This window comes from Rhinopithecus bieti, unplaced genomic scaffold (assembly GCF_001698545.2).
Source record: "Rhinopithecus bieti isolate Rb0 unplaced genomic scaffold, ASM169854v2 scaffold_56100, whole genome shotgun sequence".
NCBI lineage: Eukaryota > Metazoa > Chordata > Mammalia > Primates > Cercopithecidae > Rhinopithecus > Rhinopithecus bieti.
Window position 1 is genome coordinate 244,094 of NW_016821518.1, and position 21,567 is coordinate 265,660.

General features: G+C 51.5%; 1 protein-coding gene and 1 long non-coding RNA gene across 2 annotated transcripts in view; one reads left to right on the forward strand and one right to left on the reverse strand.

The window, feature by feature from the left end:
• Positions 1-21,567, forward strand: part of LOC108520856 (UDP-GlcNAc:betaGal beta-1,3-N-acetylglucosaminyltransferase-like protein 1) — a 111,511-nt gene that overhangs the window by 69,469 nt on the left and 20,475 nt on the right. The window lies entirely within an intron of this gene.
• LOC108520858 (uncharacterized) lies at positions 13,899-16,221 on the reverse strand. Its single transcript, XR_001883040.1, has 4 exons — positions 15,998-16,221; positions 15,551-15,653; positions 15,140-15,451; positions 13,899-14,250 (listed from the first exon to the last, which is right to left on the reverse strand). It is a non-coding gene; the product is annotated as an uncharacterized LOC108520858 (long non-coding RNA).

The window sequence follows — 21,567 nt, forward strand, 5'->3', positions numbered from 1 at the left end:
TTGCCTAGATTTTCTTGTAGGGTTGTAGTTTTGGGTTTTACGTTTAAGTCTTTAATCTATCTTGAGTTAATTTTGTATAAGATATAAAGAAGGGCTCCAGTTTCAGTTTTCTGCATATGGCTAGACAGTTTTCCTTGTACCATTTATTAAATAGGGAATCCTTTCCCCATTACTTGTTTTTTTCAGGTTTGTTGAAGCTCTGTTTGCAGACAACATGATCCTATATTTAGAAAACTTCATCGTCTCAGCCCAGAAGCTCCTTAGGCTGATAAGCAACTTCAGCAAAGTCTCAGGATACAAAATCAATGTGCAAAAATCACAAGCATTCCTATATACCAACAGTAGACAAGCAGAGTGCCAAATCATGAATGAACTTCCGTTCACAACTGCTACAAAGAGAATAAAATACCTAGGAATACAGCTAACAAGGGAGGTGAAGGATCTCTTCAAGGAGAAATACAAACCACTGCTCAAGGAAATAAGAGAGGACACAAACAAATGGGAAAATATTCCATGCGCATAGATAGGAAAAATCAATATCATGAAAATGGCCGCACTGCCCAAAGTAACTTATAGATTCAATGCTATTCCCATTAAATTACCATTGACATTCCTCACAGAATTAGAAAAAAACTACTTTAAAATTCATGTGGAACTGAAAAAGAGCCTGTATAGCCAAGACAATCCTAAGCAAAAAGAACAAAGCTGGAGATATCACATTCCCTGACTTCAAACTATACTACAAGGCTACAGTAACCAAAACAGCATGGTACTGGTATCAAAATAGACACATAGGCCAACAGAACAGAATAGAGATCTCAGATATAAGACCACACGTATACAACCATCATGGTTTTTGATGGATCTTGTCAAAAGACTTAGGTTGTCCAACATGGTATTTCAGATGACAGGAGCTATTTATTTATGAATAGGGTTCATCTGCTCATTAAATGTTATACCTATGTGACTGTCATTAGTATACTTGAGTGTTTATGCTTGCAAAAGTGTGTGTGTTAGTATTGTCTGTTTTATTGCATAAAGTGGCCTATTCGCATTCTGTCATGTTTTTATACATTTCTCAAATAAGTCCTCTTTTTAAAATTGTAAGCACATGTCTTTCAAATAATTGTTTGTTTTTTCGTTTTTCTTCCTAACGTTGAGATAAAGAATTTAAAACTTTTTAATGCACACATAGTAGGTGTATATAACTATGGAGTACACGAGATATTTTGATACAGGCATGCAAAGTATAACTATATTAGGGTAAATAGGGTAAAGATTTTTTAAAATTATTTTTTCAAGAACTACATTTTCAGGATTGTGATTTGGGGATTTTAGACTTCAGGGATTTTGATCTTTCAGGATTTCAAAATCCTGGATTATGGTGTTCGGGACTGTGCCAGCCCCACCCCAGGGCAGGAGAAAGGCGCTCTGCCTGGTGGGGGTATGGTCAGGTTAGTGGGACAGGGAGGAGCGGGGGCAGCCAGCTGCACACCTTAGTCCAGGAGGAGAAAGGTGCTCTCTACCCCATGAGAGGTGCCAGGATGTCTGCCTGTAATACTGAGGTTGTGGGAGTAATACGCCCCAATGTTACGGATTTCTTGTGATCCTACCATGTAATGAAATACTTGCTGAATTTTGAAAATGTAATTTTGATCTGCAGTAAAACTGAAACCTTGATATCAGGATCATTGGCTTCTGAAGTTGGTGTTGTGTATGATGATGGAGTCAAGGATTCCATCAAGTGAGTTGGCAGTGAACAGGGTTTCCTGGTGGGCTTTGCTTTCAGCATCAAATCTGCTTTGCCAGCTTTCAGGGTCTATTCCATAACATCCTGCGTCACACGGAAAAGCGGGGGCAGAAAAAGACCTTCTTCCATTTAGATTTACTTTTTACATTTTGAGAAGATGAATATTCCACTGATGGCCTTTTACAGGTACAAGTGGTTAAAGCATGGGGAAGTGAATTTTTTTCCCTGCTTTTAAAGCAATTTCCTCACTTCCAACCCAGCCTGTGGGTCTAGCCTGGCCTCTCCCAACACACCTGGCATTGCACGGGAGCCTCCAGCCAGCAGCGTGTGGTGGGGGTGGGGGTGGAGGGGCGTGGAGGTGCCCGCCAGATGTTGACGATTACCGAGGAACAGAGGGTGCTCTGTGGCCACAGGGTCGGGCTGCCGCAGAGCAGCTATTTCCTGTCTGCACTGGCAGCAGCAAGCCCAAATTGTGGGCTGCAGCCGAGTTCACGGGCACAAAGTCACCTTTGTGAGTGCCTGGTGCAGCTTCCTGGCTACGAAGCAGAGAGGGTCCCCCACGTGAAAGGGTGTGCACAGTCCGTCGCCCTGAGCTCCTGGCCCGGTGTCAGATTTCTGAGCAGGGCTCCTGAAGACACAGCGTGAGGGCTTTGATTCCAGGCACTCAACGCTTGGAGTGCTTGGAAAACAGGCCTGGACCCTCCCGAGGAGCCTTCCTAGGTCCTCCCATCACCAGAGTTCAGAGATTCTGGGATGTGCGACTTCTTCAGGGACCCACACTTTCCTGGAATACACGATGATTTTTAATGCTTTTCTTAAAGAATGCCAGCTGTCTCACGGGGCAGGGAAACGGAAAACCTCGTAAGGCCTCTCTTCTTCTTAACTGGGAAGTAAAAATTCCGTATTCATTGTGGAAGCTTTTGGCCTCCGATTCCCCCTGGGCTCCTGATTTCGGTTTTCCTCTTTGGAGATTCAGTCCCACGTATTAGAGCAGTGGGGGGCGTGGGGACCTGCTGAGCGGGACTTACGCTGCTTTAGATTCTCAGGTAGAATGAGTCACGTGAACACGACGCCGCTGAACACCGAGGATGTAACTGAAGTGGAGCAGGCACACTTTCAGCCAGAGATTCATGCTCCGAATCAAGGGGTAACAGGAAGACCCAGTCATAACAAATACATCAGGTAGGGTCCCCTTAGATAGGGTTTTCCTTTAGCAAGTTAGTGGAATTCAAGTGTGAAGTTCAAAGAAGGGATGGCTGATTTAAACCATTTCTCAGCTGTTACAGAAATCACTGCCAACTGTTTTAATAAGGTAACTCAGCCACCAAGTCAAGGTTTATGTTCACTGTCTGAGTCACATCTGCGATGTGGGAAGCGGCATATTTTGATTTGACTTTTGATGTGTCTCCTTGACATGCCCGGTGGGATATTCACCACATACAACGTTAAATCAGAGCTGCATAAGATTAACACTCCGCTAATTCCAAGCAAACTGAAAGGTGGAAAGTTGTCTATGCCAATGGCCCGGGGTGGTGCCTCCCTGAATGCACCCGTCTGAGACAGGCCTTCTTCACACTTCCCGTGCCCTTCCCCAGGGGCCGCGTCTCCTGATTCCAAGGAGGCCCAAAGGGGAGGCATGGGTAGAACCCCCGCCCAGCTTCCCAGGTTGGCTTGATCCCTTCTGGAAACTTGAGGGAGGGGGTCCCAGCAGGGCCATGAAGGGGCCTCAGAGGTCCTGGCAGCTTGAAGGAAGTGGACAGGGCTGAGATGCATGCTCCTGCTCCAGCCACCCGGAGTGGGCTGCCCTCACCAAGAAAGGAAGGCACACAGCGGTGTGACGCAGACCCCTGCTGCCCTGCACGTCTCCTGGGGGATCCCTGCTCCCCGCCCTCCCAGCTCAGGCCCCCAAAAAGGAACACTACAGACAGGGCGGCTTCAACAACAGACATTTATATTCTCAAAGTTCTGGAGTCTGGACATCCGAGCTCAGGCTGCCGGCAGGGTGGGTTCCTCCTCAGGCCTCTCTGTGGCTCACAGATGGCGCCCTCTCCCTGCGTGCTCATGTAGCCTCTCCCTGTGTGCTCACGTGGCCTCTCCCCTGCGTGATCATGTGGCCTCTCCCCTGCGTGCTCATGTAGCCTCTCCCCTGCGTGATCATGTGGCCTCTCCCCTCCGTGCTCATATTGCCTCTCCCCCACGTCCTCACCTGGCATCTCACATGTCCTCACGTGGCCTCTCCCTGCATCCTCATGTGGCCTCTCCCCCCGTGTCCTCACATGGCCTCTCCCCCTTGTGCTTACATGGCCTCTCCCCTGCATGCTCACATGGCCTCTCTCCTGCATCCTCATGTGGCCTCTCCCCCGTGTCCTCACATGGCCTCTCCCCACGTCCTCATGTGGCCTCTCCCCCGTGTCCTCACGTGGCCTCTCCCCACATCCTCACGTGGCCTCTCCCCCTTGTGCTCACGTGGCCTCTCTCCTGCATGATCACGTGGCCTCTTCTCTGTGTGCTCACTCCTAGTGTCTCTTCCTCTTCTTATAAGGACAACCGTCCAGGGCCCCACCCTTGGGACTCATGTAACCTTAGCTACCTCCTTAAAAGCCCTGTCTCCAAATACAGTGACATTGGAGTTAGGGCTTCAACCCGTTCGTCGGAGGCACACGGTTCAGTCCTCAGCACTTGGACACCCTCTTCGGCCCCTGGGGTCCCTGCCCTGCCTGATGCCCCTGCCTGGTGCCCCTGCCCACTCTGGGACTGCACAACGGGAGCTGCTGCCCCCATGGAGCGTCTGCTGTGCTGTTCCTGGCGGTGCCCGTCCTGTCACCATTGCGGAGCTGTTCGTTTCCTTCCCCCAGCGTCTGAACGGCACCTGCCACGTGTTGGCAGGCATGAGAAGTGAGAGAAATGCGACCCACTCTTCGTAGTTTCTGATCTCGTGGTTCTGGTGGGGCTGGGAATGTGCGTCTCTAACGCGTGCCTGAATGTTTTTAATGGACTCTGAGAATGTGTCGCACCAAGTCCACATGGAGGTCAGGCTTCAGGCAAAATCTGCACAAAAAACTGCTTCTCCCCAGGATGGTAGAGTTGTTTTGACAAAGTCTACCCAATTAAAAAATGTTGTATTTTGAAGTAATTTTAGACTCACATAAAAATTGCAGAACTAAAACATACTATATTTTGAGATGGAGTCTCGCTCTGTCGCCCAGGCTAGAGTGCAATGGCATGATCTTGGCTCACTGCAACCTCCGCCTTCTGGGTTCAAGCAATTCTCCTGCCCCAGCCTCCCGAGTAGCTGGGATTACAGCCGCGCGCCATCATGCCTGGCTAATTTTTGTGTTTTTGTAGAGACCAGGTTTCAGTATGTTGGCCAGGCTGGTCTTGAACTCCTGACTTCGGATGATCCACCTGCCTTGGCCTTCCAAAGTCCTGGGATTACAGGTGTGAGACACTGCCCCCGGCCAAAAAGTTGCATAAATATTAATAGTACAGAGAGTTCCTATGTACCCCCCCCACATCCCCTCTTCCCAGCTCCTAACATCGTATATAATCAGAGAACAAGGACCCAGAAACTCCACATGGGTTGGATGTGGCAGCCACAGACCCCATGCAGTCCACGTGTTCTTGGTGGAGGGACTTCTGTGAGATGTCCGTGGTTACTCCAGGCGGAGGGAGTTCTGTGAGATGTCCCCCGGTTACTCCGGGTGGTGGAAGTTCCGTGAGACGTCCCCCGGTTACTCCCGGTGGAGGGAGTTCTGTGAGACGTCCCCTGTGTTTCTGGATCAACACAACAATCAGGACATCGTGGGTCCCATCACCCGGAGAAACTGCCTTTAGAGCCACGTTTTCTCCTGACCTGCCCTAGTCTGTTCTGGTTGCTACTACAAAAATACCATAAGTCAGGTGACTTATAAACTACGAACATCTATTTCCCCCATTTTGGAAGCTGGAGTCCCAGATCAAGGCACCAGCAGATTTGGTCTGGATGAGGCCTGATTCGTGGTTCTTACATGTCCTCACGTGGTGGGAGGGACGAGGATCTCCGTGGGGCCCTTTCATGGGCGCTAAGCCCATTCACGTGGGAGGGACGAGGATCTCCGTGGGGCCTTTTGTGGGCTCTAATCCCATTCACGTGGGGTGAACCTTCCTGACCTCATCACCACCCAAAGGCCCCACCACTTTACACTGTCACCTTGGAGATTAGACTGTGACCCTTTGACCTTGGGGGTTAGAGCTGTGCCGTGGTCTGAATTTGGGGGTACACAAGCATTCTAGTCCCTGGCAGTGACTTATCTATTTCTCTTCATGTAATTGTGTCCCTTGAGAAAGTTATAAAAATGGACCCATACGGCATAGCTTTCTTCACTCAGCACGGCCTCCGAGGTCCATCTGTGTTCTGGCACCTGTCAGTAGCTAATTCCTCTTTATTGCCACGTATTGTTCTGTTGTGTGGGTGAACCACCATTTGTAAACGACGCATCTGTTGAAGGACTACTGGGATGTTTCCATGTTTGGACTATAACTAATGAAGCTGCTGTGAACATGTGTGTGTTTTTGTGTGAACATCAGTGTTTATGTCTCTGGCATAAATACTTGGGCGTGGAATTGCCGGGTTGCATGGTAAGTGTATGTTTTACGAGAAATGGCCGAATTGTTTCCCTGAGTGGCTGTACTGTTCCGCGTTCCCACCAGCAGTGAGTGAGGCCTCCAGCTCCTTCATCCTCCCCAGCCCTTGGTATTACCAGTATTTTTAACTTGAGCCATCCTAGTGGTTGTGTAGGATCTCATTGTTGCTTTAATTTGACTTTCCCTACTGACTGACAATGTTGGATATCCTTTCACATGCTTATTTGCCACCCATATATTCTCTTTGGTCAAAAATGTGTTCAAATATTTTGCCCATTTTCTTCCTCTTTGTTTTTTAGAGACAGGGTCTCACTGTGTTGCCAGGCCAGAGCACAGTGACTATTCACAGGCCTGATCGTAGCACACAGCACCCTCAAACCCCTGGGCTTAAGCAATCCTCCTGCCTCAGCCTCCTTAGTCGCTGGGACTATAGGCATGTGCCACCATGCCTGGCTTTTTTGCTCATTTTCCAATTACGTTACTTGTTTTGTTACTGTTGAATTTGAGAGTTTTCTTCTGGACGTAAAACCTCCATTGCATATAAAACTTGCAAGTACATTTGATCCTTGAATAACAGAGTGTGAACTGGGAGTCCACTTACACAGAGTTTCAAAAATAAATATGTTGGAAAATGTTTTGGAGATTTATGACAATTTGAAAAAACTCGCAGACGAAGTGACACCCAAGACAGCAAGAACCCCCTTCCCCACCCGTTCGGCCCCACTCACCATGAAGGTGAGGAGGATGAAGGCCTTTGTGATGATCCACTTCCGTGTAATGAACAGTCAATGTGTTTTCTCTTCCTTATGATTGTCTTAGTAACACTTTCTTTTCTCCAGCTTACTTTATCGTAAGAATATAATATATTACACAAAGCATACAGAATATAACACACGTAATGCACAGAGCATACAGAATACATGTTGGTCACCTGTGTATGTTGTTGGTAAGGCATCCGGTCAACAGCAGGCTCTCAGCCGTGTCAACCTAAAGAAAGACATTGAGGCAAAGTCCATACACGTGGAGGGTTTGTTTGGGCCACGTTTGAGGGCTGCATCCTGGGGGACGTAGATTCAGGTGGCTCTGAACATACGCTCCAGTTAGCAGCAGTTACGAGTAGGTTTTAAAGAAAAAAAGAAGGGGCAGTTCCCACACGGGTTCATTAAAATAACGTAAGCTATTGACTGGCCGTCGAGGGTTCTCTGTGTCAGTTTCCAGGAACGTGAAGATAATGGCTGAAGGTCACATTGTGTAACTTGTGTAACATTTTTTGTGATTTTTCAGCCAGCCTGGACACGACAGGGAAGGAAAGGAAGACAAAATGCCTTTAAACAGCTGGCCGCGGTGTGGGTGTGGTGGGGCAGGCATGATGGAGGTCTCACCCTCGCGGTTCTGGGGCTGGTGAAAACCTCATGTCTCCAACTGCTCTGAACCACTTTTCTTCCTCAGTGGTTAAGTTTTGGGGGAGTCAAAAGTTATACACAGATTTTCGGCTGCATGGGGAGCTGGTGACCCTAAACCCTGTATTGCTAAGGGGCCAACTGCATTTCTCCTGATCTGTGACTGGTGCTGGGATCATGGATTTGGTGTTTGGTCCAGGATCCCTGACTCTGATCCCCTGTGGCTGTTTCCTAAGTCAATGGAGCAGTAAGAATATCTGTTAAAGTGTTGGGCCTTTTGTCCTCGGTTTGTGAAGTAGCTTCTAAAGCTGAAAGAGTCTTTTGTTTACAAGTCCCTTCCAGCACACCTGAGTGTATGTTAATGAGGCATTTTTGGAACACGCCTAGATACCCTAGGATGAGGGGCTGGTTGCCAGGGGAGCCAGCCATGTGCTCAGAGGGTCAAAACCTCCAGGGAGGGAGAGGGACTGGGGCTTAGGGTGGTCAGCAATGGCCCAGGATCTAAGCAACCACATCTACCTCATAAACTCCTATAGTAACCCAAAGGGATGAGCCTCGGGGACTTCCAGATGGCTGAACACGTGGAGGGTCCTGGAGGGTATTGGGCCATGCCCAAGAGGACCTAGACCGTCTACACCCCTTTCCCCGTCATGTCTTCATCTGTATCCTTGAAGAACATTCTTTTTAATAAACTGGTAGATGTAAGTACGTGTTTGCCTGAGTTCTGTGGGTCCCTCCAGAAAATTAATTGAATCCAAGGAAGAGGCCGTGGGAATCCCGGTTTATAGCTGGAGGGTCTAACAGCCTGAGACTTCAGCTGGCATTGGGAGTTGAAGGGGAGGGGTCGCGGGGACTGAGCACTCTCCCTGGGGGTCTGACGCTGGCTTCAGGTAGGTGGTGTTGGGATTGAGAGGATGCCTGACTGGTGTCTGCTGCAGAACTGATGGCTTGCTTGGTGTCCGGAGAACAGACCCACACATTGTGGTGGGAGAGCAGAGGAAAAACAGCCTTTTTCTACATGGCAGCTTCTCTTTTCATCCGTGTAGAATCTTTCATAGAACAAAAGACTTTCATTTTGATGAAGTCCAGTTAATTGATTTTGTTGATGTATTTTTTTTTCATGTGCTTTGAGTGTCAACACCCAAGACTACTTCACCTAACCCTAGGACATAAGGATTTTCTTCTAAACGTTTTATAGTTCTACATTTTACATTTAGAGCTATGCCCTTGTAGGCTGATTTTGTGTAAGTTCGTGTGAGGTTTAAGTCAAGGTTTTTTGTTTGTTTGTGTGTGTGTGTGTTTTGGCTGAATAATGCCCACTTGTTTCTACACTGATTTTGCTGGAAATCCTTCTTCCACTGGTTGCTTTCGGACCTTTGTCAAACCCACTACCACTGTCTTGATGAGCAAGTCTAAAAATGGGTTCATGTGATTCCTCTAACTTTATTCTTGTTTTTCAACTTTTTTTTTTTGGCTCTTCTAGCATTTTTGCCTCTGTATATAAATTTTAGAATCAGCTTGCCTACATTTACAAAGAATGTAGCTGTGATTTTGATAGTGAGTTAAACGTATAAGCCAATTTGTATAGAATTGACATCTTTACTATAAGTTTCCCAATTCACAATTTGTCCCTGCCTCCATTTATTGACATTTTCCTCGACTTCCTTCCTTCGCATGTTGTAGTTTTTGGTGTACAAGTCCTGTACAGCTGCTAGATTTATACCTGAGTATTTCTGGGTTTGTTGGTTTAGGCAATTATACATGCTACTGTGTGTTTAATTTTGTTTTCTAATTGTCCACTGCTACCTTACAGAAACAGAGACCTAAAAGTTACAGGACTGTTCAGACTCTATTTTCTCTTGGTATAATGAAACTCACAGTTTTGGCAGCTTGCGATTTTTGAGGAATTGATCCACTTCCTCTGAATTGTCCAATTTGTGTGTTCAGTTATTTGATAGTATTCTTTACGATGTGTTTAATATCTGTGAGGTCTGTAGTCATATCCCCTTTCATTTTTGATATTAGTTATTTGGGTCTTCTCACTTTTTTAATCAGTCTTGATTTATTATCAATTTTATTAATCTCTTCAGAGAACCAGCTTTTGGTTTGACTTTTCTCTATTGATTTTCTGTTTTCGATTTCATTCGTTTCTGCCTTTATTATTTCCTTTCCTCTGCTTGCTTTGGGTGTCATTTTGTTCTTCCTTTGCAGTTTTTTTAATGTGGAAGCTGAGTTTTTTGTCCTCAGACCTCTCTTCTCTTTTTACGTAGCATGTGGAGCCACCAACTTCCCTTTCCATTAGCCGCATTGTACAGGTTTTCAACATGCTTCCATTTTCATTTCGGTCAATACGTTTTAGATTTCTCTGGAGACTTCCTCTGTGGCCCGTGGATTATTGGGAAATGGGTGGGGCTGCTGCTGACCGTTGGGGTCGGTGGAGAAGACAGAATAGGCCCTTGACATGCGGGGGCAATGGCGTCTTCCTCGTCGTCTCCAGACTCAACCTGGATTCGTCCTGAGAAGGACATTCTGAGAAGCTTCTCTCCCAGCTTCAGCTGGTCTGACGTAGCAAAATCAGAGTTTTTAAAAAATAGAAGGAAGTAAATTAACTAAGAAGAATACAGAAAAATTTCCTAGAACCAAAAAGTGTGAGTGACCTGATTAGAAGGGCTGACCTGGTGTTGCGTGCAGGAAATGAGGCCTGCGTCCAGGTTCGTGGTCAGGATGCTTCAGAGCCCGGCACAGTCGGAGGGAGAAACACCCAGGAGCGGGCATCGAAGTGCCCGGAATTCCTCGCTTACGGCAGTGGAATCCAGGAGACACGAGGACGCTCCTTTCAGATTTCTCACAGAAAGGAGCTGGAACTAAGAATTCTATGCCCCACCAAAGTGTCAGTCACGTGCAGGGACATAAGAACCTTTTCGTATTCGGGTTCACAAGATCCATCTCCGATAAAACCTTCCTCAGGGATTTGCTGGAGCCAGTCCCTACAATTAGGAAGCAAATTGAGGAAGGCGTGAGATGGGGCTCACGTGCTTGCAGCCTGGGGAGAAGCAGAGGGGACCCCGAGAGGAGGCAGGGGAGTTCTGCCCTGGGAGCCGGGAAAGGAAAGGCCACGCATGGCTTGTTTTTATGGAAATAAAGGATTTTAGGTACAAACAGCACGTGGTTTTTTAAAATTACGGAATTACTCGGGGAGCAGCGGAAAACACCTGATGCCCTCCACGTAGCCAGAGGTGGCTGGGGTCGCATGATGGCCGCCCACCGCCCACGTAGCCGGAGGTGGCCCGGGTCGTGTGATGACTGCCCACTGCTGTCACCTGTGGGAACCTCCAGCCAAGCCCTGGAGCAGGAGGAGCTTGGGAAATGGAAAAACGGGCGGACGGCGGTTGGGATGGACAGAAACACGGGGCGCCCAACCCCAGTGATGGGAAGACAGAAGCCGGAGGAAGTACCAGAGCATACGTTTCCGTCCTCGTGTGTGACGCAGGCAGCGTGAAGACGAGGCTGTCCGAGGCCTGGCTCCCTCCACCCCGCTCGGCCCCAGGCTGGCATCTGCCGGCTTCTCCTCTCGGGGGTCACCGTCCTGCCTGGCGTCTGGTGCCTGAGCACCGCCGTTTCACCCCTCTGTCTGATTTCCCAGTTGTCTGTGGAGGGAGGGGGTCCAGCTCTTTCGCGGTGACCAGAAATGGGATTCGCCGGTGGGGAGTTTTGAGTTACACCCCAGACCCCCCGGAGAGCCTGAGAGTCGGGCGTTGCTCGCTCCCCACGTAGCTGCGTTCCGGATCCCCCGAGTGCTTTCAAACAAAGGAAAGTTTTTTTAGAATTGAAAAGGCTAAGTCCACAGAGGGGTAGAGACACTGTCACGTAACAGCTCTCACGTCCCTCACAACCCGGAGCACGCCGGAGTCCTTCGAAGCGACCCCAGACCCGACCTCAGTCGCTCCGGAATGCTCCAGTGTGGGGGTGTTACTTTTTGTGGGGTTCCATCCTCACGCCGTTTTAAAGTCGGGGGCACACACAGTCCGCGTGGGGGCGCCACGTCTGTCCTTATTCACGCAGATTCCGACGCCGCGGCCTGTACGCCTCTTTCCTCTTGTCTCAGGCCTCTGTTCCTGGGTGTCCTCGAGCTTCCGTTCTAATCGAGAATATGTTTCTAAGTGTCCATTTGGCTCCGTCCGCTCAGTGGCCAGCGTTTGGCTTACGTCGTTTCTCCCCGGCCGTGGCCTTCCAGGTGGGCACTGCGGGTCAGCAGGACCGTCTTCCGGCCTCCCTGCCTGGGGCCCTGACTCTCCATAGTGGCCTCCGGCCCCTGGGAGGATGGAGTCGGGCTCTGTCCCGGGGCCCTGGTTCCCCCACAGTAGCCTCCTGTCCCTGGGAGGATGGAGTCAGGCTCTGTCCCAGCCCCACCTTCTTTGCCTACTTCCACCTGTGCCTGTCCGCACGGTGTGGACACTGGTTCCCAGCCTACCTGTGCCTCATGCCGCTGTTCCAAACTGTGGGGGAACCCAGTGACCCCTAGGGCCCAGTTCAGAAGAAGGGAATGTTGCCCCCACCACCCTCAGCCTTGATGTGGTGCCAGGGACACCCGCTGTGGGGTGTGAATGTGCTGTTTAGACTCGGGGTGGATCCCCACAAAACAAGCAGATCAGAGGTTCATTTACAGCCTGAGCTCAACTCCTGTCCCTCACGGGACGCCAGCTGCTGCCTGTGACCCCTTGGGCCGAGGACACCAAGTCCGCCCTGACCGGCACACCCTGAGTCCTGCTGGCCCTTTGTGGCCGCTCCTGAGGGCAGATCTGTTCCTGCCAGACTGAGCCACCTCTGGGCCTGGGCCCTCTGCTCGGGGTGGTCAGCGTCCAGCCAAGCTGGTCCTTCACCTCAGGGGCCCGTGTGGTTCGCACGCACGGTGTCCAGAGTCAGCTTGTCAGTGCTGGCCACGCTGGGCGACCTCAGTCAGCCACGGAGTTCCCCAAACCAGTGGGCCAGCACGCGTCGGTGCAAGGGAGGGTTGATGAGGACCCAGGGAGGAGGGGAGTGGAAGTGGTGTACTTTCTGCAAACCTCCGTAGAGGACGGCCTGGAACCGGCCAAGACTGGAGGCAGGGAGGCCTGAGGGGCACGAGAACCAGGCACCTCGAGGGTCAGAAACAGCGCTGCAGCGGCAGTCGTCCACGGAGCGTGGAGTGCTGCCCCGCGACGCCCCTGGACCCACGGGGAAACGCGCCCCACGGGGCAAGTATCTGGGCTGTTTGCTGGTCAGTGGCAGGCAGGGCAGGAACACACGGGTACATGGGGCATGCCTGGGTCTCTACCACCCTCTCCTGTCCACACGGGAGAGGAGCCGAATCCTAGGGCATCTCTTAGCAGCCCAAGCACCGTTGTGGGGCCACTGCCTGAGAGCCCCGAGCTCCGTCCCCTTTGGGTCACTTCTCTGGGATCCAGTCTGACTGTGTGTAAGAGTCAAGGGTGCTGGCCGTTCTGTGCCCGCTCGTTTGATGCTTAGTACAACTACACACAGGTAACTTCTTAGCTGGCTCAGAACTCAGTGTGTGGTTCCCTTGGTGTAGGCTTCGGTTCCGCCGGGTTTCCTCCTGTGTCCCAGGGGGAGGAAGAGGCTGAGTCCCCCTGCAACCCACCTGTCTCTCCGACACCCGAGGGCCAGGTGCCAGGTGAGAGCCGGCCTCCAGTCCTGCCAGGCATCGTGTGCTGCTGGGAAAAGCGTTTCATCTGCTCCCGGGAAGACCGTGAAAACCGACCCGGTCTGTGTGAAAGACTGAAATGTCGTCAATTCCGTATCTCAGTGTTTCTTTTCCTTAAAAGTTTGTCCTTCAAAGCTCAGTGATTTTTACCTCATTCTAATAAATTATCAATCATGAAATCAAAAACCCCACATGTCCTAAACCAGATTCACCTGTACTGTTTCTCCGCAGTGTCTGTGGCACGGATTCCTGTACACTGGCGAGTTTCGGTGACTTAAAAAAGGGGTATTTACTAACTTGCTCTAAGCATATTAATGAGAAATGAAACTTTGTTAATATCTGTATCTTTATTAAATCCAGAAGTCATCGTTTTGGATGTCACATAAGAGTTTATTCTTACTGCTGTGAGGGTGTTAAATATCAGAATACTGTACTGGAAAATTTGTCATCGTTAAAGATATTCTTCAAAAAAAATTAGAATTTAGAAATAAGGTGTAGAAGCCGCAGGAATCTGGAAATGAGCTGTGTAGATGCCACACTTTTCCCTCAGAAGAGGCCGTTTCACCCTCTGGTCAGAGATAGCTGAGGAGGTCTCTACCTTTCATTACGTACTTTGTTTTTTCTTTAACTCCAGGGCTTTTCATTTCTAAATTAAACGTGGAGTTAGTCTGTAATCCTCGTGTCTTTTTTCGAGGTTCTGGGAGCATCAATATTCTTCTGTCTTTGATGGTGCCTCTGAGGGAGGCTCCCTGTGCCTCGGTGGGAGACTTCATAACCTGTGGGATTCGTTTCACCTTATTTTTTTTACCACCCAAGGCACTTGAGTAGATTTCTAACTTTCATTAAAGTTCCTTAGAATTTATTTGTGCAAAGTAGTGGCAAAACACAGGCAAGATTCCCAAAGCAAATCCCAGAGGAGCCACGGAGGAGCCACGTGCCAGTGAGCCTTGTCCATGGCCCTCCGGACGCACAGACAGTCTCAGAAGCTGGTTCTCTCATTTCTCCAGAAAGGGAGCGACAGCCTCACAGTGACGGAGGGGACGGAAATCAGTCAGGAGACCAAAGGGATCATTAGGAAGAACAAGCCGAGGTGCTCCCGGGAGGACTCCCCCTCCTCCAGCAGCCCTGTCCCCTGTGCCAGCTCCCCCTCCCTTGTGCCTGCCCCCTACTGCCTGCTCTCCCCTCCCCTCTGCCTGCCCCGTCTCCTGTGCCTGTTCCCCCCTCCCCTGTGCCTGCTCCCTGCTCCCCGCTCCCCTCTGCCTGCTCCCCACACCACCTGGTTCCCCCTCCCCTCTGCCTGCCCCCCCACGGCCTGCTCCCCCCTCCCCTGCGCCTTCTCCCTCATCACCTGCTCCCCTCTCCCTGCACTTGCTCCCCCTCCCCTCTGTCTGCTCCCTCCCTCCCTACACCTCCTCCCTCACCTGTGCCTGCTCCCTCTCCCCTGTGTGCTGCTCACTCCTACCCACGTGTCCTCCCACATAGCAGATGGTATCCCATTAGGCCCTGGGATAGGTGCAGGGGAACCAAACCTGAAACTTTACATACAGACATGCGTTGCTTAACGATGAGAATCTATTCTGAAAAATGCATCTTTGGTGATTTTATCATCATGTGAACATCACAGAGTAACTTACACAAACCGAGATAGTGTAGCCTACCACACACCTGGTCAGATAGTGGTGTCTAGGGAACACCTGGCCAGATGGTAGAGGCCAGTGCACACCTGGCTGGACGGTGGAGTCTAGTGAACACCTGGCCGGATGGTAGAGTCTGGTGCACACCTGGTCAGATGATGGTAGAGTCTACTGCACACCTGGCCGGATGGTAGATTCTAGTGCACACCTGGCTGGACAGTGGAGTCTAGTGAACACCTGGCTGGATGGTGGAGCCTGGTGCACACCTGGCCGGATGGTGGAGTCTCGTGTTCCCAGGCTACACGCCCGTGCCGCAGGCAACTGTCCTGAATGCTGTGGGCAACTGTAACACAAGGGTGAGTGTACGTCTAATCATAGAAGAAAAAGTGCAGTGAGAATATGGCACAAATGTGATCAGTGGTCACCTGCGTAGGACACTTACCATGAATGGAGCCTGCGGGACTGGAAGGTGCTCTGGGTGAGTCAGCGAGTGAGCAGGGAGTGGGCGTGAGGACCTCAGACGCTACTGTGCCCTCCCAGAGACTCTGTGAACACCGTACACTTAGAGTACTCTAAATTTATTTTTAAAAAGTTTTTCTTTCTTTAATAAGTTAACCTGAGCTTTTCATTGCTTTTTTACGTCGTAACCTTTTACTTTTAAACTTTTGACTCTTTTGTAATAGCACTTTGCTTAAAACACAAACACACTGTACAGGCATACAAAAATATTTTTTCTGTATATCCTTATTCTACAAGCTCTTTTCTGCTTTTAAAATTGTTTGTACCTTTTTACTTTCTAAACCTCTTCGTTAGAAACTAAGACACATACACATTAGCCTCGGGCTACACAGGGTCAGGTAATCAGCATCGCCGTCTCCCACCTCCATACCTCGTCCCACCGGCGGGTCTTCAGGGGCAGTAACACGCGTGGAGCTGTCATCTCCTGTGAGAACTGTGCCTCCTCCCGATGCCTCCTGAAGGACCAGCCTGAGGCTCTTCCTCAGTAACTGGCTGGTTGGTTTGTTTTTTACAGTTAGGGTCTCGTTTTGTCACCAGGCTGTGGTGCCGTGGTGTGATCATGGCTCCCGGCAGCCTCGAACCAGTGGGCTCAAGAGATCCTCCCACTTCCGCTACAGGCACACGCCACCGCATCTGGCTACGTTTTTAAACTTTTTTTAGAGACAGGGTTTTGCTCCGTTGCCTGGGCAGGTCTCGAACTCCCGAGCTCAAGTGATCTTCCCACCCCTGCCTATTGAGTTGCTGGGATTACAGGCAAGAGCCATCCCACCCTGCCAACTTTCTGTAGTAAGCAGGAGGAATACACTCTAAAATAACAATAAAAAGTGTGGTATAGTAAATACACACTGTACATAAAAACAGAAAGCAGTAACACAGCTGTTTATTATCAGGTATTAGATAGTGTACATAATTGACGTGTGTGACTTTATGCCCTGGCAGTACAGGAGGTTTGTCTACACCGGCATCCCCACACGCTCGTGAGCAGTGCCTTGCACCAATGTCCTGACGTCCACGATCCCACGGGGCGAGGGCAGTGTTTCAGCCCCATCACGGTCTTAGGGAGCCACCGTCACCGACGTGTCCGTTGTTGGCTGGAGCGTTGCTATTCAGTGCAGGACGGTGATGGCGTCTGAGCCTCCTCCCCATGCTAAACACCCCCTCCTAATGCGGAGAGCCTTTCTCTACAAACATACCTTATGGTCCAAAACTTTATCTTCAGAGGAAGGAAGATAGTCTCCAGTGAAATATCCTCAAGCTCAGTAGGGCCAGGGGAAGACAGTATTCGTAAAAATACCATTGTAAACCAACTACTGACTCTCTTATGCTGGCAGACATGAGCCACTCATGGAACTCGAGACAGGGTGGTGTAGGGTGGGCCGGGGGTCCCCACCTGTGCGTGAGGTGGGGCTGGAACCACCCTCCAGAAACAGGCCAGGGAAGGAGCAGTCCGCGGAGTAGCTGGGGACACCAGGAGGGACAGAACCAGCTGCAGTCAGGCCTCTTGTGAGGGATGGAAGGATCAAGCAAGGGGCCCCAGAGTGCCCTTCCCTGGGTTGGGGCACACACTGAGAGGGTGCCTGGGGCTCCCGGCAGTGCACATCCAGCAGCTCAGTGTCAAGCCCAGGCGCGGTGGGGAAGGCCACGTGTTCCTGCCGTGGAGAAGGGAGCTTCTCAGAGGAAGTGCTGGCTGAGCTGCCTTCCCTTTCACGTTTGCGTTGGCTCCGCTGCGGGATCTGACGCTGTCCCACGTCCTCGTGTGTGACGTACACGTCATCTGTGGCTAAAGCCCCCTCTGCTGGGGCCTGGGCTTGGCCAACAGTGAAGTGAGGGCCTGTGCCAGTTGCTTGAGTTCTTTCTTTAGACACAGGGTCTCACTCTGTCGCCCAGGAGAGTGCTGTGCTGTGTTCACCCCACAGACCACAATGAGCTTCACAGAGCAGAGTCACACTAAAGAGACGGTGAGACTTGGCAGGCAAGGGCTCCATCCGCTGGCTCCTCTGACACCCACTTCCCTCACCGTCCGCAGCAGCATCCTGGTCTGACCACGTGGCTGAGCGTTGTCTTCCAACGGTGTGTACCTCTTGTCTTCCGGTTCTGAGGTCCGAGTCTGAGGTGGGCTTCGGGCCAATAGCAAGGCTCCTGGAGGCTGTGGTGGAGGGGGCGTCCCTTCCTGCCTCCAGCTCCAGACACTGCTGCCGCGTTCCCGAGTTCTCAGTCATGTCGCCCCGACTTCTGCTTCTGTTGTCATGTCCTCTTCTCTCAATTTTTTATCGTGGTAAGATAACCCCAACTAAATTCATCATTTCGACCATTTAAAAATCCAGTGGTGCTAAACAGTCACATGTTGTACAACCACCACTTGGGTTTCCAGAACTTCCTTTCCTTTTGCAGAAAGCAACAAATCAGAGGCTGAAGTGAAGTGGCAAGGGTTACACCCTATGCAAGGGACCATGGGTCGCTTTCCACAGCCAGAGTCTGAAGTGAGGTTACAAAGTTACACTTCTGTGCAAACAAAGACTCCGCCCCAGGCTGATTCGTTGTGGAAAGCAAAGGCTGCAAAGGGAGTCGCCTCTGGTCCTTTTGTTGCTTAGGTATGGAAAGTAGGGGTTTTCCTCTTGGTTTCGTCCTAGGACGTCAGCATGAATCAGCCTTGGGTTCTCTGCCTCTTGACCCTGTTCTCCTGCCTTGCTGGTAGCCTCTGTCCTGTGTTTCATAGAAGTGGGATTAAACGTCTGTCCTTTGTGTCGGCCTTGTTCTCGTAACATCACGTTTCTCAGGGTTCGTCCCCGTTGTGACATGGACTTCATCCTTTTTGTGACTGAATAGTATCCCACTGCACACGTGTGGGTGTGTGGGTGTGTGTGCAGGTGTGCGTGAGGGTGTGTGTGGGGGTGTGTGTGGGTGTGGTGGGTGCGCGTGAGGGTGTGTGCGGGTTTGGCGGGTGCGCGTGTGGGTATGCGTGCAGGTGTGGGTGTGGCAGGTGCGCGTGTGGGTATGCGTGCAGGTGTGGGTGTGGCGGGTGCGCGTGAGGGTGTGGCGGGTGCGCGTGAGGGTGTGCGTGCAGGTGTGGGTGTGGCGGGTGCGGGTGGGGTGTGGTGGGTGCGCGTGAGGGTGTGCGTGCAGGTTTGGGTGTGGCGGGTGCGCGTGAGGGTGTGGCGGGTGCGCGTGAGGGTGTGCGTGCAGGTGTGGGTGTGGCGGGTGCGCGTGAGGGTGTGGCGGGTGCGCGTGAGGGTGTGCGTGCAGGTGTGGGTGTGGCGGGTGCGCGTGAGGGTGTGGCGGGTGCGCGTGAGGGTGTGCGTGCAGGTGTGGGTGTGGCGGGTGCGCGTGAGGGTGTGGCGGGTGCGCGTGAGGGTGTGCGTGCAGGTGTGGGTGTGGCGGGTGCGCGTGAGGGTGTGGCGGGTGCGCGTGAGGGTGTGCGTGCAGGTGTGGGTGTGGCGGGTGCGCGTGAGGGTGTGGCGGGTGCGCGTGAGGGTGTGCGTGCAGGTGTGGGTGTGGCGGGTGCGCGTGAGGGTGTGGCGGGTGCGCGTGAGGGTGTGCGTGCAGGTGTGGGTGTGGCGGGTGCGCGTGAGGGTGTGGCGGGTGCGCGTGAGGGTGTGCGTGCAGGTGTGGGTGTGGCGGGTGCGCGTGAGGGTGTGGCGGGTGCGCGTGAGGGTGTGCGTGCAGGTGTGGGTGTGGCGGGTGCGCGTGAGGGTGTGGCGGGTGCGCGTGAGGGTGTGCGTGCAGGTGTGGGTGTGGCGGGTGCGCGTGAGGGTGTGGCGGGTGCGCGTGAGGGTGTGCGTGCAGGTGTGGGTGTGGCGGGTGCGCGTGAGGGTGTGGCGGGTGCGCGTGAGGGTGTGCGTGCAGGTGTGGGTGTGGCGGGTGCGCGTGAGGGTGTGGCGGGTGCGCGTGAGGGTGTGCGTGCAGGTGTGGGTGTGGCGGGTGCGCGTGAGGGTGCGCATGCAGGTGCATGTGCATGTCTGTGTGGTTGATCCGTTCATATCTGGGTAGACGCTGGGCCGTTTCTACCTTGTGGTGAACAGCACTGCTGTGAACATTGTTGTGTATTTTCTATTGAGCCATCTTCTCCGTTCTCTTGGGTGTCGACCTGTGCAGAGTTGCTGGCCGTGTGTAATTCAGCGTCTTGAGAAACAGCCAAACCATCTCCACAGCAGCTGCCCCGTTTCACTTTCGCCCCAGCAGTGCCCAAAGGGACCCGTCTCTCCACATCCTGGTCAACACGTGTTACTTTGTAGATTTTTGTTTTGTTTTTCCTAATAGCCATCCTGATGCCCATGAAGTGGGTCTCCTGTGTCTTGGTTTTCGTCTCCCTGATGACTCGTGACGCAGAGCCTGTTCCATGTCCTCGGCCGTGTGTGTGTGGTCTTTGGGGAGCTGTCTATTCACGGCTTTTGCCCTTTTTTAAGCTGGATTTTGTCTTTTTTATTTGTTGTGTTGTAGGAGTTCTTTATAGATTCTGAATACCAGAGCCCTATCAGAGCTATAACTTGCAAATATTTTTTCTCGTGCTGTGGGCAGCTTTTCGCTGTACTGAGAATGCCCTCTGAAGCACCAGGTTTGCATCCTGGCGACATCCCGCCTAACACTCTTTTCCCTTGGCTGCTTGTGCACTTGACGTCATGTCCGAAGAACACGTACACCTGTTTTTTTGAGAGTTTTGTAGTTTCTGCTCGTTTTAGGTCTTTGATTCATTCTCAGTTAATTTTGTGCAGTCGTCCCTCGGTATCCACCTGGGATGGGTTCCGGGACTCCCCATAGATACCAAATCCACAACGCTCAAATCCTTGATGTAAACGAGCTCAGATTCACGTGGCCTGGGCCTCGTCCTGCAGAAAAGACACCATGCTCTGCAGACTGGCAGGGCCGCAGCAGCCGCATGCGTTTCTTGGAGCGCTGTGCCATTGCGGGGCTGAGTGTAAACACAAAGAGAATGGTCCCTGCTTTCTCCAGCCCCCCAAACAGCAGTAAGGCTCAGCAGCGGAAACCTGGCTCCTCAGCAGGGCATGGCTGGGCCCTCCCTTCCCGGCCCAGTCCACCGAGAACGGGACATGCCCGTCACGCCCCATGGCATCTGCACTAAGTGTCCCAGTGTCTTCCCTTTTCCCAGTCCTGTGTGCAAAACCCTAAATAAGTCTTTTCTTTCTTTCTTCCTTTTTTTGAGATGGAGTCTCGCTCTGTCACCCAGGCTGAGTGCAGTGGCACAGTCTCGGCTCACTGCAGCCTCCACCTTCCGGGTTCAAGCGATTCTCCTGCCTCAGCCCCTGAGTGGCTGGGATTACAGACGCACACCACCAAGCCTGGATAATTTTGTATTTTAGTAAAGATGGGGTTTCACCAGGCTGGCCAGGCCGGTCTCAAACTCCTGACCTCGGCCTCCCAAAGTGCTGGGATTACAGGCGTGAGCCACACGCCAGGCCAAATGTGTCTTTTTTGCAAGGGCTATTATAGTTTGGGCGAATCTTTATATTTTATATTTATTTGAAGTAAGTATTTAAGAGAAAAGATATGTAAATATGTTTACCATCAGGACAGATATTTTAAGTGAAAAAAAAACCATGTTAAAAGCTGTGTCTTGTGCATATTCTCTCACTTTAGGGAAGATTTTCACAGGATTTTCTTGTCTGTTTTAATTTGTTTTAAAATTTTCCAGTCCTGGGAGTTAATCATTAAAAGTGCTTGCTGAGAATTAACTTGAGTTTCACTAGACCTTGGTTGGAGATGGAAGGGGGGAATCGAGGGCAGGACCCCACCCTCCTTCCCAGAGCTGGCCGGGCCGCGCCCCTGCACTGTTGGCCACCTCCGAGCCACCTCGAGACCCAGGGCCCTTCCTGTCGGAACCAGAACTGAAACACCGACTTTCCCCAGTGTGTCGGGGGGTGATTCAGGGCAAGTGTTGAGGAGGAAACCCCAGTTCGTGGTAGGGAGGTCACGCGTGCAGGGTAG